Genomic DNA, 7,210 nt, shown 5'->3' with positions numbered 1-7,210 from the left:
TGCAGGAGGAACATGCCATGGATTTGAGGGACAGGCAGGACGGGGCGATGTAGCTCACTTGAAATTGAAGGCCAGCGACGGTTGCTGCGGTCGATGTCAACGAGGAGGATAGATCCCCCCTCAAAAGCAGGGCGTCTCGAACAAAAAAGCAGCAGGGGAGGCAATTGCAATCCCATTCTACCTCGGTGTCGATACGCATTGATCCACTAGGTGTAGGCGAAATGATGGTGCACGACGAGCTTGGCGTGGCTTCCCTTCTCTTCTCCGGTGTACTTCGGCTCGATGCAGACGAAACGAAGACGCGGCAAGCTCGGTGTGGCTTGCCTTCTCTTTCTCCGTCGTACTCTGCCTCGATGCAGTCAAAATGATGGCTGCGACGTCGGCGCATCTGCCTCCTCGGCTCCGACACACCCCCACCCATGATGCAGGTGATTGAAGTGCGGCGGAGCTCGGTGCGACTGCCTCCTCGTCTCCGGCGTACTCCCCACGAAGCAGGCAAAACGGAGGCGCGGCGAGCTCGGCGTCGGCACAGCTTCTGCTCGCTTCTCGTGCGTAATCCTCCTCGGCGTGGATGAATCGCACTGCAAGCGCGGCGCGCGACGTCAAGATCAAGACGGATTCCTGGCGATTCGCTGCCTTGTCTCCCTCGAATCACCTCAAATCCGGCGATCCCCTTTTGCCTACACCTCGAGACCAAAGGAATGGGAAAGAGGAAATGAATAAAAAAATGTGTCTAGAAATTTCGAAATAACGTGGAATACGAAGCAGTATCTGGGAAACGGCCGACGCGGGCCGAATACGAAGCGAAATTAGGAAGCAGTATCTCTAGTGAGGACACGTGGCCATCGTTCGTTCCAATCAGTAACGGTGCACGAGCGCTCTATAAGGATTTCGCCATCTGCCGGGATGGTTGCTCTCGTTGGTTCGCTATTTCCACTTGTCAAGTCTGCAATCGTGTGGCCTTAGCCGCTTGTAAACCGGGGTGTTTAGCGATTGGAACGAAATGACAAGTGATGGTCGGGTGTTTAACTTCTTGTGCTGGGTGACCGTGACAAATGCACGTCTGTTCGTGATGCTATATATCGCGTCTTGCAACCCCTCGATCGCTTGTTTGTCTTCAGGAAACCAAACTTGCAAACGTTACCACGCCTAAGGCTAAAACTCCCTCTCGGAATTCAGATGCCTTCCTGCAGCAGTGCAGCTGGAAGCCGAGGAGGAGTTCTAACTGCTTGGGACCCGATCGAGATCTTTTAGGCTGGTTCCAACGGGGGTCGGTACCGACCCCCGCCGGTCGGTACCGACCCGGCTACCGACCCGCGCCGGTCGGTAAGCGCGGAAACCGAGAGCGCGGGGCGGTAGCGCTACCGACCGGCCGGGCGGTCGGTACCGACCGGCGTTGGAGCCGCGTGCGGTCGGTACCGACCCCGCGTCCGGTCGGCTGCCACGCGGCGCTCTGTGATTGGCCAACGGCTGCCACGTCAGCGCCACGTCAGCTAGCCGTTGCAATTAGCCGTTTTTGACCGTTTGGACTCCAAAAAAATCGAAAAAATTCCAAAAAATCACAAATTTCATCCCCAACTCATCTATAAATAGAGAGGGCTGGTTGGAGCTCATTCCACACCTCTCACTCCCCATTTCACCCACTTCCTCTCTCAAATTCTTCCACCATGGCAAACTGGAGTCCAAATATGCAGTCATACTTCGACCTGCTCAACGCCGACCCCGAGCGTTCGAATACCAATACGCCGGGTACCAATGCTTCCGAGGAGGAGTTCGACTACTCGCCGCTCCATCGCCGCTCGGAGACTGCTCCACCCTCGCAACCCCGAGCGCTGTTTCCTCCAGCTCCCGGCGCTTTCATAGGTGCTCCTCCGCCGTATCCGTACCCACCGTATCCCTACCCACCGTACCCGTATCCTCCAGCTCCCGCCGCTTCCAGAGTCGCTCCCCCACCGTATCCATATCCTGCTCCCATGACCGATGCTCCTCCGCCATATCCCTACCCTCCATATCCGTACCCTCCATACCCCTACCCTCCGCCTCCCACATTCACGACATCTGCTCCTCACGGTCATGCTGGAGGTGCTGCCTCCGCTGGCTCGGAGAATGAAGGCGGGGGTACGACCGCACCATGTCGTCCAGCCATTCCCAAAAAGAGGAATGAGTGGACGCCCGCAGACGAGGAGAAACTGGCACGTCCTCATTCGTTTCTCGTGTTCGCTAATGTCAGTTGAAGTATAGTTTTACTAAGTTAGTTTTGTATAGGTTAATGCTTGGTTGATGCACTCGGTCGATTGCGTGGACGGAAACAGCAAGAGCGGCCCAACCTTTTGGGGCCAAATAAGCGACACCTACAACGCCACCACCGACCTACTCCGACACCGCACCGCCAAGCAACTGAAGGATCATTGGTCCATGTACAATGCACGGGTCTCCTTGTTCAATGCAATATACAACCAAGAAGTGTCGAAGCGGCAAAGTGGAGCCGACGACGACATGGTGATGGACGAAGCCAAAGCAAGGTATGCACGAAGGGCTGGCCATGAGTTTAAGCTTTTTCATTGGTGGGAAGCTGTCCGTCACCAGCCGAAATGGTCAGTGAAGCATGGTGGTGGGCCGAATATAGACGTGTCGAAGAGATCACGTCTCGGAGCTTCCGGTGAGTATATCTCCGGCTCTCGGGAGACCGACGAGGAGGTGAACCGTCCCCCGGGTCGTGATAGATCGAAGGCGGCTGCGCGGAAGGGTAAGGGGAAGGTAGGCTCAAGCAGCCATACTTCTACTGATTCCGTAGACATGGGCGAAAAGTTGGAAGATCTTTGCAAGATCACCCACGAGTACGCTCAAGCAAAACTGTGGAAGCAGTGGAACATACTCAGTTCACGCTCGACGGACGGTATGACGGATGCTTAGAAGAAGGTTCATGACCGAGCGTTAAAACGTCTGCAACAACAGCTTCACCTCGACGACGACGACGAGTAGATTTATGTAATTTTTATATTTTTATGTAATTTTCTTTATTTTAAATTGTCGTGTAATTTTTATTTCGAATTTTTATGTAATTTCTGAATTTTTAAATTTAATAAAGTGGTTTTGCTGTGTCAATTTAAATCATAGAGCAACGCGTTCTGAAATGGTTAAGTCTGGAATGGAGAAGCTGACGTGGCGCTGATGTGGCTGTGGGCTGAGGCTGCAGGCTGACTGATGGAGCGCTGGGGTCGAGTGGGCTGGCGAGAGCTGACGTGGTGCTGACGTGGCTGTGGCTGTGGGCTGGGACTGCAGACCCGCTGTTGGAACCAGCCTTAGCTTCGTGTCCTCCTCGGATCGGAGGAGCTCTACTCCATTATGACAGCTCTTAATTACTTGTACCATGTCTGACTTCGTTCTCTCTCTCAGTTACTAACGTTTACGGGCCAGCGGTCCATGGGGACGCCCAGGTTTTCCTGGATTCCCTGCTAGGCCTAGTTTGGAAGCGGTATTCCCCGTCGGGATCCCTGCCATATCCCCGCGCCTGCAGCCCACGCGGAAACTTTCCACGGGCCAACAGACTGGCGCCTTTGGAAGCCTGCTCGGCAGGGGACTCCGGCTCGTCGGAGCCAATTTTCCCCGTGGAATAGCGCCCGACCTACAGACACCGGGCAGCGCTCCCCGTCTCCGTCTCCCCGTTCCTCATCTCGTGCGAGCGGGAGAAGCGCCGCCACCACCACCTGCTGATCTCCCCCTCCGACGTCGCATCTGCAGCTTCTCCTCCGCCATAGACTCCGGATCTACTACAACCTCCACCTCCGCATCAGGTGAATCCACCTCCATCCCCTTCTCCCTAGCCTCCGCTAGGGTTTGTCCTCTCGCACACCTTTTCTGTAGATCCTGCGGAGGAAGACTGCAGCCATGAGCGGATCTCGAGCGAGCAGATGATCTCCTCCGCCTTCTCCAGCACTGCGCGCGACTCCATTGAACCTCCGCCTCCGCATCAGGTGAGCCCGCGTCTCCCTGCCTCCTCACACAGTTTCTCGTAGATCTTGGGGAGGAAAAGTTGCGGCCACGATCTGGAGCAGATGCGCTCCATTGAAGCACCCACCCTCTCCGATAAGCAGAACAACACAGCTCCATTCCCATTCCAGCTGTGAAGAAACTTCCTTCTGGGCCCATCCCCCATGCCTGCCAGCCGTCGTTCACCCTTATCCAAGGTTAGCAGTTTAGCACTTTCTGCTTTGCACACATGCGCCATCTCTCTGACCTTCAGCTAGCTCTGGCTGTTTTAGATCTATGTTTATCTTGGCACTTCAATGAGAAAAAGATTTGTTAGTGGACTCGATCGAATATATGAGCCATGGCTAGGACTATTCCGGTTGTTATTGATTTATGTTAAAGTGTATTATGATCTGTGCAACAAAAGGAGCCTAATTATCAATTACTATATATGGCAGCAATTATTTTCAAATTTATGAATTATTTAGTATGTCTGCAGCTTTTTGTTGCTTGTCATATGGCAGAAGTTGGCTCATATAAGTTCACACTTGACAGTACAGTTTGACCTAAAAACCTTCTGTACAAACTGGTTATTGGCTATTGTTACGAATGCATACTTTCATATATCTAATTTTTAAAAGCAAGTCATAATTATTCTAATGGATGATTCTCATTTTTTTTTTGGATCTGGATGATTGTCTATCCAAGTGTAGTAGGATCTGGAAGATATCTATTTTATTTGATAGCTGAATCATATTTATTTTTTAGATATTTATTTATTTGATAGCTGAATCATATGTTTTTGGTCTGGTGCAAAGTAGTAGGATAATTTATTTGTTAACTAATATGTCCTTGCCTCATGAGTCATGATCATACAAATATTGTTCTATTTTTTTTGAGGCATTACCTTAGCTGTTGCTACCTTGAGGAGCACGAATTCATCTATGATGTGGTCTCGATATAATTAACTTGGTGCTGGATATTTACACTCTTGCTTTATTGAACCTTCTGCTGTTGAAATGGCTAAATTATTTCACAATTTTCTTTTTGTTAGCATGCAGTGCGCTTGGTGGAAGCAATACATGATCTGAGGAAAAAAATGAAGTGATGCATATTGCACTGAATCAACATGGCAGTTTACAAGACCTTTTGATGCTCTGCACATATGTTCTTTGTATCATGCAAGTGGGTGGTACTGTATGACTGTAGAAATTCTGAAAAGTTGTAGCCCTTCTCAATATTGTAACCTCTTTTGTTGTCAGTTGTCATAGACAACTTGTGAGCGTAAGTTGTAAGAACCTATATGTGCACAGATCTTTTGTTTTTTTTAAAAAAAAATTATGTAAGGGTGCCGCGAAGTATAGCCTAAATTTTGTTTGTGTAGTGCTGGGGAAGTTCAGTATGTTTTCAGATTCTTTTTAGTATTTTTTTTCTGATTTTCTGAGCATATATTTATATCTAGGGATTTCTGTCCTTTGTCTTCCAAACAGCTGCAGGGAATAAAACCCGGATTTGTCCACATGGAATTGAAGGGAATATCATCTGCAGGGAATATCCCCCTTGGGGGCTCCTATTCCCGGGTATTCTTCCCTCCGCTGCCAAACTAGGCCCTAACGATCCCCAACCCCGGCCCATGCTAGGTGCTTGGTTAGTAGCGGGCGATTTCAACCTCATTCAGGGCGAGGCTGACAAAAACAACAGCAATATAAACCACGCACTCCCTCTGCACTCTCTTTAACCAAACGATTGATGCTCCCGCGCTCCTGGACCGTCAGTACACTTGGTCCAACGGCCGTGAAAATAAACCCAACCATGGAGCGCCTAGACCGTGTGTTCTTCAATGCCGATATGAACACGTACGCTCTTCCCCAACTCTACCATCTCCTCACAGTTGTTCACGTACCGTACCTATCCTCCAAAATTCCAAAAGCAAACACCTTTCGCTTTGAAAACGCCTGGCTGCAGTTGCACGCTGATTTTCTGCCAACGGTCCTTCCGGCGTGGCAAACCACAACTACTCCCAATGATGCTAGCTGCAGGGGCCTTGGCTGCTGCGCTTAAGGCGGTGCGTCGCTTAAGGCTGTCCGCAGGAGAACAACACCTTCGCCGTCTCAGCCAGGACCGCCTCGCTAGCTAGCTCTCGCCCTGAGAGAACGCGCCGTGTTCTGGAAGCAACGAGGGAAAGTCCGGGCGATCAAGGAGCGCCAGTCACAGGCTCCGCAAGAATCAAATCAAAACGATTGCGGTCGACGGCCAGCCGGTGAGCGCACTTGGAGCGCACGCTGGGCAGTCCTGGAGAAGCAACCTGGAACTTCGACGTGCTGCTCTCTACGAGGGGCTTCCGAAGGTGTCTGCCGAAGCTCTGCTTGCACCCTTCAGCGGCACTGACGCGTACGCAGCCGTTCGTGCCATGAACGCGAACAGTGCGCCAGGCCCCGACGTACGGCTTCGGCCCAAGTTTCTACAAAGCAGCCTGGACCACGGTGCAACCCAAGCTCATTGTAGGTAAACGGGTAGGCTACGCTAGCACCACTACCGCATATACCCAAGACGCTTGCGAGTAGAAGATCATAGATCGTTACCACTAGACGCGCAGCGCAGCGGAAGAAGTCGCGCGTCGATGTAGAGGAAGTAGTCGATCACGTCCCACGAACCGAGCTCCTCGTACTTGATCCCAGCAGTCGCAGCAGCGCCTCCACGGAGTCCACACGTACGGGGATGAAACGCCGGACGTCGGTGTGCTAGCACCGCACGCACGGCAAGGGCGGCGGCCGAGAGAGAGAGGGAGGGGCGGCGGCTAGGGAGGTGGCGCAGCTCAGGGTTTCGCCCCCTAGCCCTCCCTCGTATATATAGGGCGTACTAATGGGCTTCTATCTCATAGGCCCATTAGTAACCCTAATCTCTCTTGGATCAATATCCTTTTGGGCCTTTAAACCGTATTGTGATGATGGGCTCTTGGGCATATCACCAACAATCTCCCACTTGCACTAGAGACAATCATACATGCAAGCTTTCCAACATTCCAAACCCCTTAAGTGTGTGACCCGTTAGGTTCATGTGTAGGTGGTCGTGATCGGAAATCATTTCCGAATCACAAGTCAATAGCGGTACCTAGCAGGGCATAGTGACTCACAAATACACATAAAGATCATATCGGCCGAACCTTAGATATACTCATACACCGATCCCTTTGCCACACGATACCAGTCAAGCTCAAAGCGAGATGCGTGCCACCTTTCTG

General features: G+C 51.6%; 1 long non-coding RNA gene across 1 annotated transcript; it reads left to right on the top strand.

Moving 5' to 3' along the window:
• Window positions 1-3,454: 3,454 nt before the first annotated feature.
• On the top strand, window positions 3,455-5,371 carry LOC120680281. Its single transcript, XR_005677568.1, has 2 exons — window positions 3,455-4,187; window positions 5,024-5,371. It is a non-coding gene; the product is annotated as an uncharacterized LOC120680281 (long non-coding RNA).
• Window positions 5,372-7,210: the final 1,839 nt, after the last annotated feature.

Source organism: Panicum virgatum, chromosome 6N, assembly GCF_016808335.1.
Source record: "Panicum virgatum strain AP13 chromosome 6N, P.virgatum_v5, whole genome shotgun sequence".
Lineage (NCBI taxonomy): Eukaryota > Viridiplantae > Streptophyta > Magnoliopsida > Poales > Poaceae > Panicum > Panicum virgatum.
The sequence above is the reverse complement of the archived record's forward strand: the minus strand, read 5'-3'. Positions and strand labels throughout refer to the sequence as shown.